Genomic DNA, 20,431 nt, shown 5'->3' on the forward strand with positions numbered 1-20,431 from the left:
ATAAATTGGAGGGCCCTTGCGGCATTCGAAAAAGATGAGATGTTTTCAACTAGGAGTGCCTGGTAAATGAGCACTATTTGCACCACTTGCATAACATGTGCGCGTCACTCTTGTTTGCTCGTCGTGCAAGTTGCATGCGTCAATTGGAATTGACTAACTTACACCCTAAGCTTGTTGGTGTTGCTTCCATGGCACGCACTCAGCAGCCACATTTAATAAAACTATAGGACATCATGCTGAAACTACATACCAAATCTTTTTTTTTTTATCAATATTGACAATGGTGTTCGGTCAATAAATATCGATATCGATTTTATCGCCCAGCCATGTATTAACCTATTTTTTATAACTATGCTAATATAATCATATTACCAAGTACTATAGTAAAAACTAAAGTGTACAGTATTTATCACAGTTTATCAGTTTAAAATATAGTAAATTCTACAATTTGCTGTAGCATTCATTAAAAAAAGTATATAAAATTAAGTGATTATTCTTAATAAATAAATAAATAATATATAGAATCAAAATTAAACTTTAATTTAAATACATTTAATACATTCAAAAAATTATATAAAGTAAATAAATACTATTATATATATATATATATATATATATATATATATATATATATATATATATATATATATATAGAGAGAGAGAGAGAGAGAGAGAGAGAGAGAGAGAGAGAGAGAGAGAGAGAGAGAGAGAGGAGTCTAATACACTACACTATATTATGATTCATAAACATAGTATTTACCTGGGTATAAAAATATATATTGAAATGAAACGGCATTCTAACCTCATCTGAGATGTTTTACGCCTTGTTTTCATTCAATTGTGCACATTTCTGACATTCTGTCTCTGTGAAACACCTCTGTCATATATAGCTCTGTATCAATGATGGATCAGTTTCTCATATTAATTATATTTCAGCAGGCTATTCACGCATTATATTCACCGAAATCGTCTGGAATCTCACTCAAGGCCTTGGAGCAGTTTGCCATGGCCTTTAAATTCAGAGTTGGGTCTGTTTGTGAAATTGTGAATGTGCAGAGATGACTGCAGTCAGCAGCAATGAAGCTCTCTTTCAGTGCTTAATGAGACCCACGCGCTTCTGCAGCTCGCTGAAAAAAAGATGACGATGGGGAGAATGGCGAATTTCAATGCGCAGCACATGGAATATTAACTAGCGGGAGCGCCTGTGAACAAACAGGGAGTTATTTACACATGAAGTCGGGATAAGCTCACAGTATCTACATCTTAGTCAATGGCAAACAGGAATGTTCATGAACCCCTGGTGGGAAGATACCAGTTTGCACAAAGCTTTTAGGCAAGTATGTAATGTAACTCAAATTGCATGGTTTTGCATTGCCAATAAGGAAGAGACCGCAGATTATCCTTTTCTTTTCTTTTTTTTTTTTTTTTTTTTTTTGATATCACACCTCAACCTTGTTTCAACTGATTTGTATTTGTTTGGCATTGAAAAGAAGCTAACGTACTAAAATTACCAATGTATACAACTTTACTATGATCAACTTGTAAATCAAACAGTCAGTCAATCAATAATGCTTATTGTTTTCTTCCTGATTTCAATTTAGGAATGTATTTAAAAACTAAACAAGGATACATTCATTTGAGTAGAAACATGTACATTGTGTACAGTTAATTCATTTATTTACTTTAAAAAAAAAAACATTTATTTAATTACGTTTACGCTTAGAAGAATCTAGAAGGTGGGATAAAAAAAAAAAAACTTTAAAAAATAAACAAATTAACGTAAGAGTTTTTTTTTTTTTCAATTTTAGTATATTAAATAATTTTCTATTACTTCTCCAATAAACAGATCTGGTTTTAAAAAGATTTAGATATCTGTAGGTGTAAATCTTTATTGAACTTTATTAAAGTTTTTTTTTTTTTGGATTTCAGACTTGAACATGTAATAATAATATAAATAATAATAATAATAATAATGATAATATATATATATATATATATATATATATATATATATATATATATATATATATATATATATTAACAGTCTTAAATGTATTTAAAATAATCTACAGTATAAGGAAAACAAACTTTCATTGGGATTAAAAAATAAACCTTTATAAATTAACTTACTAAATAGATAATTTTTTTGTTTTAATGTTAAATATATATATATATATATATATATATATATATATATATATATATATATATATATATATATATATATATATATATATATATATATATATATGTAATATCGTTGGTATCAAAAAATAAATAAATTAATGTCTTAAAAAATGACTTAAAAAAGGGGAAAAAAGTACATATTTATATACATAATTTTTTTAGCTACAAATATTTAAACATTTTTAAGACAAGATTAAAAAAAAAAAATTCAGAATTTCTGGAACTAATTGATATTATGATTTCAATTGTGTGTTGAATAAGTCCTGTTTTATTGCATCATAAATGAATTCATTACAGTTACACCTTTTAATGCAATTTCTATGCTCATATCTAGACTTAATATTTGATAAGACGGACAGAAGTTTACTTAATGTAAAGAAATGCAAACAACCAAATTTTTTTTTACATTTTTTGCTTCCATTTTGCAAATGTACGTTCCATTATGGGATGCATTCATTCACCTCTCCATACCTCCTGCCTTTAAATAAGTTACTCCACTACTACTAATGCTCTTTCGTATCTCTCTTCTTGATCAGCTGTCACCTTCCATCTCTCCACACTTCACAGTCCGCCTGTGAAAATCAATGTCTGTCTGTCTGCTGGATGAAATCTTTTCTGTGAGACAGGTTAACATCACACATCCAGTCCCCATGTGTCACCTGTGAATCCCAGAGCTGATTCTGAATGTGGGACAGCTCATATTAGCTCACTCAGCACTTCAGCTTGAGGGAAAAAACACACACTGACCCTCTCTGTCCTCATTCAACCTGTGCTTCTTCTTTATACCAAATGAGATTTTGTAGTCCTTTGAACTGGATATATATATATATATATATATATATATATATATATATATATATATATATATATATATATATATATATATATATATATATATATATATATATATACTGTATATATATATATAGTGTTGCATGCAGAACTGTTGCAAACAATTTATTTATGTTGAATTTAAACAAACAAATTAAGTTTAATAATGTTCAACTTAATTTGTTTGTTAAAATTCAGCCCAAATACATTGTTTACAACCACTTAACAAAAAAAAATTGAGTTAATCTAAGGAATCGTCTTTGAATTTTTTTTTAGTGTATATATCTTTTTTGTTTATAAAACGGATGAATCTTATTCACTAAAAAAAAAAATTCAAAGTTGATTCCATGGAATTACTATATATATATATATATATATATATATATATATATATATATATATATATATATATATATATATATATATATATATATATATATATATATATATTAAGTGGTTGTAAACAAACTGAATGTAAACAAATAAATGAAGTTTAACATTACTAAATTTGGTTGTTTAAAATCAACACAAAAATTGTTTGCAACAATTAAAACTGTTATGATAGTTTTTTACTTTTATTTTTGATTTTTTTTAAATATCTTACGTTAGCAAATAAAACACAAGGTAGGCCTACTGAGCAAAAAGAGGATGCCTCTCAGACAATTTTAGAAGCTGTCATTCATTCATTCATTCTCACCATAAGCAAGGTCTTGATCCCTTGTTTATCCTCATAGCATCCATGTGGGAGTAAAAAAAGAATAGCATCTTAACTCTGTCTCTCTGTCAATAAATATAATGTATAAAACTATACATTATTTGTATTAATTCATAATACCTTAAGTCTGATAAGCTTTTTATATTAATGGACAATGCACAAATATTGATGTTTTACAATATGTAACATCATATTTACAATTTTAATCTGTTAATTAATAGTTTCCATTTATTTACAGTGAATTGCATTATGGGATGTTGATCTCTGCTCTGTTGGCTTTTGTTGTTGAAAATTATGTGCTACATTTTAACAAAGCAACTTTTATTGACATTTCAGTAGTTTGAAATAATAATGTAGAAGAAATATAGATAATATATAGAGAAATAAGTCTGTAAAATAACAGAAAATAAACTGGCAGTTTACACTGTTTTTGTATTGTGATATACATCACCAACCCAGACGCACTTTAAACTATTAAATATGTTAATAAAAGTCACTTTTTGAAATTTAGTAGGTTAACATTCGTCGAAAGAAAGATCAAAATCCCATAATGCAAAATAAAAATAAAAATAAAAACATGAATCACAAAATACAGAAGACTGCAAATTGATGGATATTTTTACAGTGTAGACTACAGTATATACACATAATATATTTCGTTTTAAATGCCAGGATGTATTCACTTTTACAAAACCCCAGTGTGAGTAATGGAGTCATGGGCTGTTTGTCCTGTTGTTTACTCACAGTATAACAGATGACTTTTCAAAGTGTGTAATATTGAGGTCTACTGCAAAAAAAAAAAAAAAAAAAAAAAGAAAGAAGTCTGCTTTTCTAAGGTTTGTCATTGTTGAAGTTTGGAAAAATGAAACATTTTGTCTTGATAATAGCTTTAGTTTGCTGCTGTTTCCTTTTTATGTCATCCCAAAGCTGCCGTAAGAAAAGCAAGTATTAAGAAAGTAATAATAAGTTTTCAGCAATATCACCGTCCTGCAATAAATACAGCCCTCTGCGAGGTTTCAGCTCCCACAAGATCCTTACTGTAGATGAGAAATCGTATTTTTTAAAGAAATGTTGGATAATCAAGAAGTCTAAATCAGTTTTTGTTCTAGTTTGTTCTGGCTGTTCCCATTGTCAACTGGTGCAATGAAAGCTTGTATAAAGTATACAGTTGAAGTCAGAATTATGAAGTCCTCGTGTATGAGATTTAAGATTTGGGACTTTAAAGTTTAAGGTTTTAAATGAAAGCGTCATACTTGACGTCATTCGCTGTGGTTTTTAATGACACGCTACTTGCATTGACAGGTGAAAACCCAACCTGCTTACACTGCAGACACAAGAACACAGATCCAATTCATATCGGGTAAATTTCCACATATGAACAAGGCCTGAATCTGATTTGAGTAAATCGGAATCCATGTGATTTGTTCCTGCTTACATGTACATGGGCCATATCCGATCTGTGCCACATGGGAGAAAACAATCGGAATTGAGTCAATTGAAGAGTGCAGTGTAAAAGACCCCATTTAAGTCAAAATACCATCTTATCCATCAGATCATTTAAATTTGTTAGTGTTTGTAGCTCGATGTCTGATAGGTGCTTCTGGGGAACCATTTTTATATTACATTAAAAGTATTTTATTGCGAGTGTGTATAATATAGCATTGTCCACCGTGAGGGTGATAGTACTGATATACTGCACTCTGAAGAATATATGGAGACACAGATCACCTCAGGGCTTCAATAAGATCCTATTACCGCTGCTTTCCCTTCAGTACCATCAGCACATACATTATAACTATACAACAAATAAAGCCACTCGGTTATAGATCAACCGCTAAACCAAATAAATGGAGCTTCCCTGAGAACTCAACGCATTTCAGTTCCAAAGCCCCACAGACACAATCTGATCAAATAACGCTTTGTGAAAGGAAATTCACCATTTGTCTTTGTAATTATGAAATATTTGCTGTGTCTTTGTTCACTTGTTGCAACTTAAGTTACCTATAAAAGACAAAGAGCTTCTGCGGAGCACTGATCTATGAATAGAGTTAATTGAGAATATATATACATATATATATATATATATATATATATATATATATATATATATATATATATATATATATATATATATATATATATATATATATATAGTAGAAAAAATAATAATGTAGTTCATATTAATATATTAAGAGAATATATATATATATATATATATATATATATATATATATATATATATATATATATATATATATATATATATATATAGTAGAAAAAATAATAATGTAGTTCATATTAATATATTAAGAGAATATATATATATATATATATATATATATATATATATATATATATATATATATATATATATATATATATATATATAGTAGAAAAAATAATAATGTAGTTCATATTAATATATTAAGAGAAATATATATATATATATATATATATATATATATATATATATATATATATATATATATAGTAGAAAAAATAATAATGTAGTTCATATTAATATATATATATATATATATATATATATATATATATATATATATATATATATATATATATATATATACATATATACATATATATATATATATATATATATATATATATATATATATATATATATATATATATATATATATGTATAGTAGAAAAAAATAATAATGTAGTACATATTAAAAGACACTACATCTAATAAATTAAAACATACTACTGGATATTTTTTTATGTTAGATTCCCTAGTTTTAAAATTTTTTTTTTAGATATTTTTTTGTACATTTTTTGGTTAATTCTCAGAAATATGCAGACAACTACACCGAAAATGCGGATTGTTGTGAATTTTGTCAACGGCAGGAGGGAGGCGTTTTTTCTCAACTGTAGGGAAAGAGTTAAACAAAATCATTCATCGATTTGACGCACACCATAATACCAGCCATACATGTAAAGTACAAATAATGGTCGCTGGTTCGAGCCCCACCTGGGTCAGTTGGCATTTCTGTCTGGAGTTTGCATGTTCTCCCCGTGTTCACATGGGTTTCCTCCAGGTGCTTCGGTTTCCCCCACAGTCCAAAGACAGGCTGCGTCCGAAACCGCATACTTCCATACTATATAGTACGCTAAAATCAGTATGTGAGCCGAGTAGTATGTCCGAACTCATAGAATTCGAAAATCAGTATGCGAGAAGTACCCGGATGACTTACTACTTCCGGCGAGATTCTGGAGTGCGCATACCATGCATGCTGCGCTATCCCATGATGCCCCGCGAGCGAATTCATGAATGGGAGTAAAGCGACGCAATTACGCAGGTACGTCACGTGACTATGTAAAAATGGCTGATGTAGTACGTCCGAATTCCATTCATACTTTTCACATTCATACTGTATAGAATGTACTTTTCTAACGGCCGAGTAGTACGTTTAAATTCAAATGCAGTACCTACTGAGTAGTAGGCGGTTTCGGACGCAGCCATACTGTGTAGGTGAATTGAATAAACTAAATTGGCTTTAGTGTATGTGTGTGAATGCGGGAGTGTATGGATGTTTCCCAGTGGCTGAAAGGGCATCCGCTGCGTAAAAAACATTTGCTGGATTTGTTTGTGGTTCATTCCACTGTGGCGACCCCTGATTAATAAAGGGACTGAGCTGAAAAGAAAATGAATGAATGAATGAAAAAAGGTGCTATTTTTAGACATTTATTTTTAACCGATTCCAACGTTTTATCTTTAGAAATTAGTTTGAATCACCATGATTTTTTAATCACAACAACTGAAAGCATCTGTTATTCTGACATATTGTTTTTTACGTATATTTTTAAGTATTTTATATTCTAAATTAACTTTTTTTAAGCTTAACTCTCATGCCAGGCACTATTGGCTAATTGAAATGCCCTCATCGACTCTTTCAATGACCTCCACATGACCATCACTGCAACATCTCTGGGACTGAGATCAGTAACTTTACCAGTCAAACATCTCTGCTTTCCTCCTCTCTCTGTCATTCTGTCTGATCTAGTAGTGCATTAGTATGAATATGCAGTAGAATCACGTCCCTCGGGATGATCCACTGAACTGAACCTGTCTGACTGAACACACTGCTTTATACACTCCCTCATGCCAGTTTACTGTAATGGGGCCATTGCAGATCACAGAGCTCATAGTGTTTACAGTACATCCATGTTGTGTAATGTACTTTAAACAAGTAGTTCGTTACTAAATCACAAATTAAAAAAAAAAAAAAAAAAAGAAATTTAAACTAAAACTGAGTCAGTTTTAAGTTACAACTACACCAACAATACTCTGCTGTCTGATATGCTGAATATGTTATGATCTGAAATATTGGTATGGCTTTTTATTGCTTTTTTTCAGTTCATCTAGCAGATTTGACAATCTAAACTCGTAAATGTCAAAATAAATGTGCAAAAGCTTTCACTGAAGCGGTACACTTTCAAAAAGTACTTTTTTTTTGTACTTTTTAGGTATTAATATGCATCTTTATTGTATAATATATGTCCATTAGGTACTATTTTATAACTTTCAGGTACAAATATGAATAGATAATAATGCATAATTTATGTATTATTCATCCATCTATCCACCTACCTAACGTAAATGAGCAAATACGTATCCATAAGGTACTAATACTGTATATACAGTAACTTAAGGGAACCAGTATGAATCCATTATGTACTGATATAAACTTAAGGGAACAATTATTGATCATTTAGGTCTTAATATATAACTTTAAAGTGCAATATGGACCAGTTAGGTACTAAAATGCAAGGGGCCCAATATGGACCCTTTAGGTACTAATATGTAGCTTTAATATACCAATATGGATCCTTTAGGTAATATGCGGCTGTAAGATATCAATTTAGGTACTAATTTATATGAAGAGAACCAATATTGATCCTTTAGATCAGGGGTGATCAACCCTGTTCCTGGAGATCTACCTTCCTGCAGATTTCAGCTCCAACCTTGAACAAACACACCTAAACCAATTAGTTTAGAGCTGAACAGCACTTGGTAATTACAGGCAGGTGTGTTTGATATGGGTTGCAACTGAAATCTGCAGGAAGGTAGATCTCCACCAGCAGGATTGGTCACCCCTGCTTTAGATATTAATAAATAGCCTAAAGGGACCCAATATGGATCATTGAGGTACTAATTGAGGTAACCTATATAGGTCTTTTAGGTACTAATAATTAACTTATATCCACAATATGGAGTCTGTACTAATATATAACTTAAGGAAACCAATATGGATTTATTAGGCATTAATATGTAACTTAAGGGAAGTAATATGGATCCATAAGGTACTAATACTGTATATAACCTTAGGCAACCAGTATTAATCCATCATGTACTAATATAAAACTTAAGTGAACCAATATTGATCATTTAGGTACTAATATAAAATTTAAGGGGCCCAATATAGACCCTTTAGGTACTAATGTGTAGCTTTAAGATACCAATGTGGATCCTTTAGGTAATAATGTGTAGTTTTAAGGTATCAATGTGGATCTTTTAGGTAATAATGTGTAGCTTTAAGGTATCAATGTGGATCCTTTAGGTAATAATGTGTAGTTTTAAGGTATCAATGTGGATCCTTTAGGTAATAATGTGTAGCTTTAAGGTATCAATGTGGATCCTTTAGGTAATAATGTGTAGCTTTAAGATACCAATGTTGATCATTTAGGTACTAATGTGTAGCTTTAAGATACCAATGTTGATCCTTTAGGTACTAATGTGTAGCTTTAAGATACCAATGTTGATCCTTTAGGTACTAATGTGTAGCTTTAAGATACCAATGTGGATCCTTTAGGTAATAATGTGTAAGGTATCGATTTAGGTACTAATATATATGAAGGAAACCAACATTGATTGATCCATTGATCCTTTAGAAATTAATATATAACTTAAGGGATCCAATATGGATCATGTAAGTACAATATATATATTATGGGAACCAATTTAAATCCTGTATGTAGTAATTTATAACTTAAGGGACCCAATATGCTTCCTTTAGGTACTAATATATAACTTAAGGAAACCTATATGGATAATTTAGGTACTAATATTTAACTTGTATGTACAATCCGGAGCCTGTACTAATATATAACTTAAGGGAACTAATATGGATCCTGTATGTACTAACATACAACTTAAGGGAACCAATATGCATCCTTTAGGTACTAATAACTTAAGGGAGCCAATATGGATTGTTAGGTACTAATGTATAACTTGTATGTACAATACATGGCCTGCACTAATATATAATTTAAGGGAGCCAATTTGAATCCTGTATTTACTAACATAACTTAAGGGAACCAATATGCATCCTTTATGTACTAATACATAACTTAAGGGAACCAATATAGATCCTGTATGTACCAATATATAACTTAAGGGAACCAATATGGATCTAGTATGTACTAACATATAACTTAAGGAAACCAATATGGATCCTGTATGTATTAACATATAGCTTAAGGGAACCAATATGCATCCTTTAGGTACTAATATATATTCAAGGTATACAATATGGACCTTTTAGGTAATAGTTTAACATAAGGGAACGGATATGGATCCAGGAGGTAGTAATAAATAATTTGAAGGTACAGTATAATCACTCTAAGTCAGAGGTTCTCAAACTTTTTTCATCAAGTACCACCTCAGAAAAAAATTGTCTCTCCAAGTACCACCAAAATGAGCAGTATTGAAATACAGCGCAGTAGGCCCAGTAAAGCAGCTACCACTCTGCACAGTTAAAAAAAACATGGCAGATAAACTCAGAAATATAGGCTAAATGTCATGTATGGCATATTATATAAATAATTTTTGATAAATTTTGAAATATATGTGGCATGTACATGACATATTTCATTTCTCCGAGTACCACTAGAAGGAACCCGGCGTACCACTAGGGGTACACGTACCACAGTTTGAGAACCACTGCTCTAAGTATTAACTTTAAGGTACCACTATGGATCCTTTTTTGTTAGAACAAAGTGTACCTTTTTAAAGGATATGCTAGGGACAGCTTATGTATACCTTTATTTCTGAGTGAATAAAAAAAAGATGACTTGGGTTGACTTTACGCAATGCTACTTAAACTTCTACCTACAAATCTCAATATATAAAATAGAAATTAAACACTTTTGCTTCTTTAAATTTGAATCAATCTGGACCTTAAAGTTTATATATGTATCAATCACACAAAGTTTCAGAGTAATGACCTTAATGAAGAATTAAATTAGTTCTGACAGCAAAAGTGGGTCAGTAATTTTGTCTAAATCTAAGAACTATTGTATAATTGTACATGCAAGCATTTAAATGATTGCATCACTGAAATCTTTGGCAATTACTGTACATGGTGGCTAATGAAGTACAGTAATCAGCTCCTTCTTATCTTGCAGAGCTTCCTTTTAGCCTAATCAGTTAATGCTAGAAAAAAATAAATAAAAAGGGACCATCATCAGTTGAAGGTGATGATAATGAGGAGGTTGTGGACAGGAGAGTTTTAGTGTCTGTTAATGTCAGCTGTTCACTGAAGGACTCTCACTGGAGACTTCGATTTTCCCCAAGATCTAAGCAGAGGAATATTATCTGCTTCAGTATACTGACAAGCCCGCTCATTTGGGGTCCCTTGACTCACATATCAAACACGCTTCTCATGGAATTGATTTTTGATAACCAAAGACGTGCAAGTTAAAAGAGAGAGGTTTTAAACTGTGTGAGCTCTGACTGTTCGTTCCTGGAATTTCTCCGAAGTTTCGAGTTGAAATCTTTAACGTGACCTCAGTTGATCTGCGTGTCCTTACGACTCTCACACTCCAAGCTATTAGAGATCATTTGTCTCCAGAATTGACATTAGTTGGTTAGTTTTTGCCAGGTTGGTCCATTAGTGTCGAAGAGAAATATCGCTCTGACTGAATGGTCTGTTTAGGGCCACGACACACCAAAGCCCAGCTCATACTATATGATTTTTAATGATCCTAATGATTGTTGCATGTCAGACTGCACATGATTCCCATATCACACTGCAAGACCTTTATATTATATACAAGTTTTTATATTGTCAAAAAACAAAGATGCGCCAAGCACAGACACATTTCCATTCAGTCATTTAGCAGACTCTTTTGTCCACAGCGACTTACAATTGAGGAGAATTTCAGCGATATACCAAGAAGTACACAGGAAGGGACAATTTGACAGACAAGACACGCAGTAAAACATACCCGGAGTTTGACATCATGCATCCGTGACACTTTTACTCAACCATTCTGAAAACGTAGTCCATTTATGGAGACCGTTAAATACGTCCTGGGAGGTACGTATTTTTGCAGTTTTTGTTTTCACAAATCCACGAGAGGCCGCTGTGTGCGTTTTTTTGTATCTCGAATATCTCTCTTGAGTGTCGTTCACGCCCATGCTGTTCTCGTGGAAACCCACCTGAGGCCACTGTCGACAACCGTCTGTCTGACTGACTGAATAACTGAATGATTAACTGAGCGACCGGCCAATAGACTGACCCACCCTCCTCCTTCCCAAAACCCAACCAATTTTACCGATTGACCCATGCACCCACTTACTTCCCTAAACCCAACCAACGATTTTCAAAAGCCGTCCAGAAAAAGAAAAGCCCTTGTCTGATTTTTACCACATTTTTGGATTTTACCACATTCTCACCCTGCTATTCACTTGTTTATTTGATTTTTTGGATTCTGTTTTTGTCTTACCTGATTTCTGGAACTGCTCTTCCCCAGACTCAAACCCAGTTGTCATTGTCGTGGTAAACTCCTCTCTGCATCTTAAGTATGCCGACGTACACGACAAGCTAACTGGACAAACTGGTTGCAGCGGGAAAGCCGTCCACACGGAGGTAAGCGTTCAGCAGGTAAGCACAAAAAGAAATAGCGTCACACCATCCCGTAGAGTTTGCTTAAAAAATGAAATGCAGCCATACGTACTTCCGGCTACATAATTTGCAGACTTCAGAAATGTCCACGAAACAGTTTACTTAAGGATATTTATTTTTTAAATCTTGAGCTCTTAAAAGCAGCAGGACTGTGGGTGTGCAACCATCGCTTTTTGTCCAGTCTGTTTCAAAGTCACCAGTTTTCTTTTGCTAGCCCGAACACAATTAGTTTTGTCAGTCATGCTGCTTCTTGATTGATCACATTTGCACACATAATGGGCCATCTGTATTGTCGTACCCTGTTTTTAAGAAAACTGCACATTAAAATTATTTTAACCAGCTAAAGTGGCTAGTGGGAGTAGTTGTCTTACCCGCCATAGTGGAAATCTACCCGCATTTGGCGGGTGTTAATGTCAAGCCCTATATATATATATATATATATATATATATATATATATATATATATATATATATATATATATATATATATATATATATATATATATATATATATGTATATATATATATATATATATATATATATATATATATATATATATATATATATATATATATATATATGTATATATATATATATATATATGTATATGTATATATATATATATATATATATATATATATATATATATATATATATGTATATGTATATATATATATGTATATGTATATATATATATATATATATATATATATATATATATATATATATATATATATATGTATATATATATATATATATATATATATATATATATATATATATATATATATATATATATATACATATATATATATATATATATATATGTGTATATATATATATATATATATATATATATATATATATATATATATATATATATATATATATATGTATATATATATATATATATATATATATATATATATATATATATATATATATATATATACATATATATATATATATATATATATATATATATATATATATATATATATATATATATATATGTATGTATATATATATGTGTGTGTGTGTGTGTGTGTGTGTGTGTGTGTGTGTGTATATATATATATATATATATATATATATATATATATATATATATATATATATATATATATATATATATATAAACAGTGACATCAAAATACTCGCAAATAGATTTAGTGTATAACCACGGACTCCATCCAATACATGTATACTACTTAAACATTCAAAGTACTGCCGCATTTACAGATGAATTTCATGAATTGAAACAGACGCAGATATCCATTTCAGTGTGACTCACACAAATAGCGCTGGTTCAGTTGATATGAGGCAGATCACAGAAGATTATACTATTGTTCTGTGCTTTTAAACAGGGCTTATAGCTATTTATACAGGGTATTTATAGCTTCGTTAAAACATCCTCGCCAAATTGAAAGAGCAAGACAAGTGACTGAAGGAGAGTGAGAAACAAAGATCCTCGGAATATTTTGGAATAATCAAATAATTGATCTCTTATCACAAGCAGAGCTCATGAAATTACATTTTTCTGATAGACGAAATAGCCCAAAAGGATTGTCATTACACCACTGAAAACGCAAGAAGGCTGAACATAACTTGAAAATGGTGTTTTTTGGAGAATTTATTCAGATGAATTGACCAAGAGATACAATCGTGAATGGTCTAATTTAGTAATGCAAGATGCAATTATGAAAATTTGCCTTTCTGTGTTTAATAGTTAAGGGAGGTTCACCCCCAAAAAACAAAAAAAATTACCTCATGATTTTCTCTGCCTTGTGTGGTTTTAAACATTTTGACACTGCACTTAAATTTGTAGAGCTTTAAAGCTAATTTGATTCCTTTATGTTGTCCTAACACAAAATGATATTTACAGCACAGCTAAAATATTTAATGGTCAAAAATTTGGTACAAAACTCTCTTTGGCTTGGGAATGTCAAACTATCTTCATTCAGGGTTAACAGTCCATTATCCACTAACTGAGTTGATTCATTAGAGAACACAAGAGCAAATAATGACAAATTAATAATTCATCAAATTTGACATCCAAGAGCAAAATGGACCTAACATTAGCATCGACGATTGACGCTTCACAGCTGTTGTGTAAACTCCCCAGATGCTCATAAAACTCCATCATTACTCCATTAGAACATTCAGCACTAATTAAACAAGCTTTCATGTTTCAATAGTTATGCAAACATTCAGATTTGGAGTTGTGTAGGTTGTGATCACATGCTACAGGCAGGCTTTTGTATTTTAACACATTCCAACACAGTATACAGGATTTAATAGTTCTACTGTATACATTCTTATAGTCACAGTTCAAACATTGTTACTTAGGAGTCATACTTGGTAGCACATTTGCCAACCTTTATTTTGTCCTTGAATAAAACAAGTCATCAAGGTATCATGTACAGTACAAATAATAACTCTCCGGGATGTCTTTTTTGAACTAAAAGGTATCAGATTATAACTTTTTCTCGGGTCTGTGTGGGTATTTTGCTTCAAATAGTCTGCGAAATCCCTTGGGAATGTGACGCAATTGCTGAAGCTAATAGCTGGTTGGAAAAGCATTAGGAGTGAAGCAGAAGCCATCAGCGTTGAGCCCTCGAGTGGAGCACTTACTGTAACTCCAGGTTGCTCCAGGGCGATTGCGCTTATAAACTGTGTACTGAAAGTCACTTTGGATAAAAGCATCTGCTAAATGAATACTTGCAACACCTTTCCATCTGAATGTCTGAATGTGAGGATTTGGTCATTCGGGCTGTGAAGCAAGGAAAAAATAAATAAATAAAGAGAATGAACTACTTGAGTGAATCAAAATGCTGTAAAAAGCATATATATATATATATATATATATATATATATATATATATATATATATATATATATATATATATATATATATATATATATATATATATGGGGGAAATAATTCTGACTTCAACTGTATATATAGTATACAGTAGGGGAAATGGGTATTGAACAAGTTATGTTTTTCTTCCTGGGAATAATATTTCCAAAGGAGCTGTTGACATGGAATTGAACCAGATTTTGCTAAAAGCCCAAAACAATACAAACATAAAAATAAAACAAGACAAAAAAAATCTAAAAAATGTGTTCCGTGTAATAACAATGAAATGGCACAAGGAGAAAGTGCTTAACTATTGATACTTATTTGATACTTTATATAAAAGGCTTTTTTTTCCCGGTGCTGGCAGCTTAAAGGCATCTCATGTGGAGGATGAAGCACAGACTTTAACAGAATGTAAAAATCTTTTGTTGGTCTTGTCTATCAAATCTGAGCTTTATTCTATATTTTCTATTGTATTCAGTTCAGGTGATTGGCTGGGCCATTCTACAGCTTGATTTTCTTTCCCTGAAAGTTTTTGAGAGTTTCCTCAGCTGTGTTTTGGATTATTGTCTTGCTGAAATGTGGTTTATCTCACAATTCTGACAATTATCTCACTATTGAGAAACAAACTTAAGTTATGATTCTGTTGTAAAAAGTCAGAATTCTGAATTAAAAGTAACAATAACTTTTTTTTACTATTACTATATATATGTATATATGTATATATAATATTAATAATATTATTAATATTAATAAAATGAATAATAATAATAATAATAATAATAATAATAATAATAATAATAATAATAATAATAATACAACTCATAATACTCACATCAATAAAGTATATTTTTTTTGACGCTGTACAACAAATAATTTTTTTACAATCTTATGGGGGTTGGGTTTAGATAGTGATAGAGGCTAATAAAATACAAATAATTTGTAATATAATAAATAATATAAATACTCCTCGAGAACATGGAATTGCAGCTGTATCCTATCTAGCAACTACAGCAGAAGAGATCTGAGCTGCTGGATTAATGTCATATTTATTTATTTATTTTATTTTCTGAAATACATAAAGGAAATCAACTTTTTATCTGGACGAGAAATAGAGACAATATTCTGGTAACTTGAACTGTGTATCTTACGTGAACAAAGTTATTTTCAAAAATAATTATTATTGCCATCTTCATTGACATTTTCATGTATTTTACAAACCTTAAATTGTATGTTTTGCTTGTAGTTATGTGTATCTGAATGTCTGAAACCTTAAATAAGCGGTATTCGTTTGAAAGGAGGGATAAATTGTGATTTATGACAAGCCCTGCACACCTCTTTCTGTGCTTCAGTATGCGCTGTCAGATTTGAATTTTAGCAGTAGATGACGTGCGCTCTGAACTTTCTAATCACACCGGTGTGATTGTTTAATTTAGGGAACAACCAAGGCTGATCACACCAGTGTGATTGTACGCTTAAGGTTAAGTAAACAGACTTTTATCATACATTTTTTCAGGTTTCAAATGATAATTTGTAGAAAACCTCTCATGTGAAAAAATCATGGTAAAAACACAGTCAAAACTAGCTGAAAACAATCAAAATCGAATGCATTTTCTTTCATTTTAACTGCACGTTTGTTCACCAAAGAAACCAGAACCGTCCCATTATGAAATTGCTTTAAGAGTCTTATGAACAGAAATCCCACATGCACCTCATACAATGAATTTGCCCTCTATTTACACCATCAAACCATATCTGTGTCTGAGATCACCACAGAGACTGAGTGACACTAGAAAGATGACTAATCAGTCAGCTTTAATTTCTTTTGAGCAGATAATGGCCAGAGAGAGTCGCTGCCCTCATCAATCACCGTCATCTACTTTCTGTCTGCGTGTCTGTGTTAATTAGTCGTCTGCGAGGGCGCGTATGTGGAGGAAAGCACTGCAGCATTACTATGCTGATCGCTGATCAGGTCAAATCAGAACATTTATATGAAGAGCTGATGGAAATGCACTTGATAGCTGTCACGTAGATATGTTATGCTGCATATGGAGCTTATATTGCACTCGTTATAATCAATGAGGCCTTTTACACTATGGAAAAGAATTAAAAGCATCTGTTTTTTCATTTTTATTCCAATTTATTTTTCATCTTCGGTGAGCGCTCTGTATTATACATAGATTTGATTTCAGCCAATTTCTTGTAGTTTCCATGCTAGTGTTTTTTAAGCAGGGTAAAATGGCCAATTTCATATTTCTACCCCCCAAAAAACTTGTACCATACGTGGATGGAGAATAAATTACTGTTTCCAGATAAGAACAGATGTGCTTTTGTCGCTGCTGGGCCAAATCAGACATTACTTTTTTGTGCGTGCGCTGAAAAAAACAGCTGGTTCCTGAATGAAGCCATTGCAACATTGCTAATGTTACTAAGAAGCATGTTTCGTCAAAGACTAGCCCATCTGTGCAACTTAAATTCCAATTATAGTTGGTGCGGCTGGATAATTTAAGACAAATGTTGGGATATCAATCATGGGATGTGGATATGGCTTGGCCCTATCTGCTGTTTTTGTTGTAAAGTTGAGTAGTACAAGCTTTAAACAGACATCAATATTTCGACACGAGCACATTGTGAAAATGCATCCCCCTATACGTTTCTGGAGAGCGCGAATTATGTAGCCAGAGCCACGCATGGTTGCATTTTGTTTCTAAAACGAATGCTACAGGGTGGTGTGATAATACAGAGAGGAGTTGACTGCGATAACGGCATTTGAGTCCGATTAAAAAACAGTTCCGTTGAGCATACAGAGCGACCTCTGGTGAATTAACGAAAATAAAAACTGTAAAAAAAAAAAAAAAAGACAGTCAACAGCGGCCTCTGGGTTTACATGAGAACAGCAATGGCGTCAATGGCACTGGCGTTAGAAATTTGAGATATGAAAAAAGGATTACCAGCAACCTCTTGTGGATTTGAGAAACAAAACTGTATACAAAAACAAAAAAAAAGTTTGTCAGTCAACAGCAGTCTCTGGTAGATTTACACAAGAACAGCAGGTGCAAATGGCACTCACGAGAGAAATTTAAGATCTGAAAAAGGGTACACAGTCATCTGTGGTGGATTCGCAAAAACTGTAAAAAAAATAAAAATAATAATTCGGTCAGTCAGTCAACAGAGGCCTCTGGTGGATTTACACAAGAACAGCCGGCCTGAATTTCACTGGTGAAAAAAATTTGAGATCTGTGTGAAATTTGAGTGTACATAGCGACCTCTAGTGGATTCTCAAAAACAAAAACTTGAAAAAAAAAAGTCTGTCAGTCAGTCGACAGCGTCCTCTGGTGGATTTACACAAGAACAGCAGGCGCAAATGGCACCCGCGAGGGAAATTTAAGATCTGAAAAAGGGTACACAGTGACCTCTGGTGGATTCGCAAAAACTGTAAAAATCTAAAATAAAAATTTGGTCTTTCAGTCAGTCAACAGCGGCCTCTGGTGGATTTACACAAGAACAGCAGGCGCAAATGGCAACTCGCGAGAAAAATTTGAGATCTGAAAAATTTTTTTCCTGCTCATCAATTAAAAGAACTTTTTCTTGAAGTTTTCAACTCTTCTAAGGCATACAAATAACATAATATCCTTGCAAATATTTAAGAAGCTCCTATTCCAAGATGTTAAATAAGTATCTGATGTCCCTAGAGTGTGCAAGTGAAATATAGCAAAAATGCCACACAATAATGTTTTATAAGTCTTCGGAACTGCCCCTTTAAGACTTTGATCCTAATTGTGTCGTTTTGGTGACTGCTTTAAATTCAAATGAGGTGCTATTTTCAAAAAAAGGGCGGAGCTACAAATGCCTATGTGTCAGCATTGTGGCAGATTCCAAAACAGGATCAACGTCCTATGCTAATGAGGGAGAGATGGTCACTAATGTGCGGATCTTTCCCCCTCTGATGACATGTACTAAGGTATAATGTCAATCAAAATGTTTCTGAAGACTGTTTTTGTCAAGTGGGTTTATAAAAACATACATTTTTACCATTAGAAGCTGGTTATATTTACTTTTTCCAAACAACCGTGTTTAAACCCCTCATTAAAGTAATTTTTACATAATAGGTCCTCTTTAAACAAACATTCACTCATTCAAGTGTACATGTAACCAATACACCAAGCTTTATTCTTCTAAACTATGTTTTCATCACATCAAGAAGACTGCAATTTTCCCTTTCGAAATGTTCGGTTTTCTTTTTCCATTTTAAGAAATCAATGGCTATGAAGAATCCAAAATCGAGTGCCATTAACCCCTCAAACCCCTGCTGCTTGGACTGATTGTTCTCAAAGTCAAGAATTCACCTTGACATCTTTCACCTTGTAATCAAACTCAGACATTTGCCACGTTCACCAGTTTCAATCGTCTTTTCCTCCAGCGTTTGTAAACTACACAATGACCTTTTCACTGTTTCAAAATAATTAAAAGTCATCAGTGCTGTTATAACTACCAAAACAAAAACAAAAAAACATGTTTCATAGTAAACCTTAAGTTTGAGCGGTGACCTTTTTTCTGCTCAGAGTTTGTTTTATTGTTTGTTAGTGATTAAAGTGCAAGGTTTGATGGACACAGGTAAGACTAAGGGTTATCGGTATTAGTGCCTGAACGCCTGTGGGAAGTCCATGACCTCCAACGTAATCTTGATTGGTCTCAGGAGCGCTCGCTTTTCTACACCAAATGTCATAGTTTAGAAAGGAAAGGCTTTTCTGTTGGATTTCGCAGGGCTTATCGCTTGATGTTGATGTGTGTTTCTCCTGTCTGTGGGTTGTTTCTAAACAAGCACATTAAGTAAGACAGTATCTGAGATAGTTAAGTCTTAAGGTGTGTGTCACTCCAGTAGATGGACATTTTAGAATATG

The 20,431-nt window shown here is 32.1% G+C and overlaps 1 long non-coding RNA gene across 4 annotated transcripts in view; it reads left to right on the top strand.

Moving 5' to 3' along the window:
• The window catches only part of LOC141384443 (uncharacterized), a 196,225-nt gene that overhangs the window by 35,604 nt on the left and 140,190 nt on the right, over positions 1-20,431 (top strand). For 2 of the 4 annotated variants that reach the window (XR_012405414.1, XR_012405415.1), the window contains one exon: positions 12,515-12,645. The exons of the other annotated variants lie outside the window; for them this stretch is intronic. This is a non-coding gene — a long non-coding RNA (uncharacterized lncRNA). The remainder of the gene's footprint in view (positions 1-12,514; positions 12,646-20,431) is intronic. 4 annotated transcript variants of the gene reach the window in all.

The sequence above is a fragment of the Danio rerio genome, chromosome 1 (genome assembly GCF_049306965.1).
Source record: "Danio rerio strain Tuebingen ecotype United States chromosome 1, GRCz12tu, whole genome shotgun sequence".
Taxonomy (NCBI): domain Eukaryota; kingdom Metazoa; phylum Chordata; class Actinopteri; order Cypriniformes; family Danionidae; genus Danio; species Danio rerio.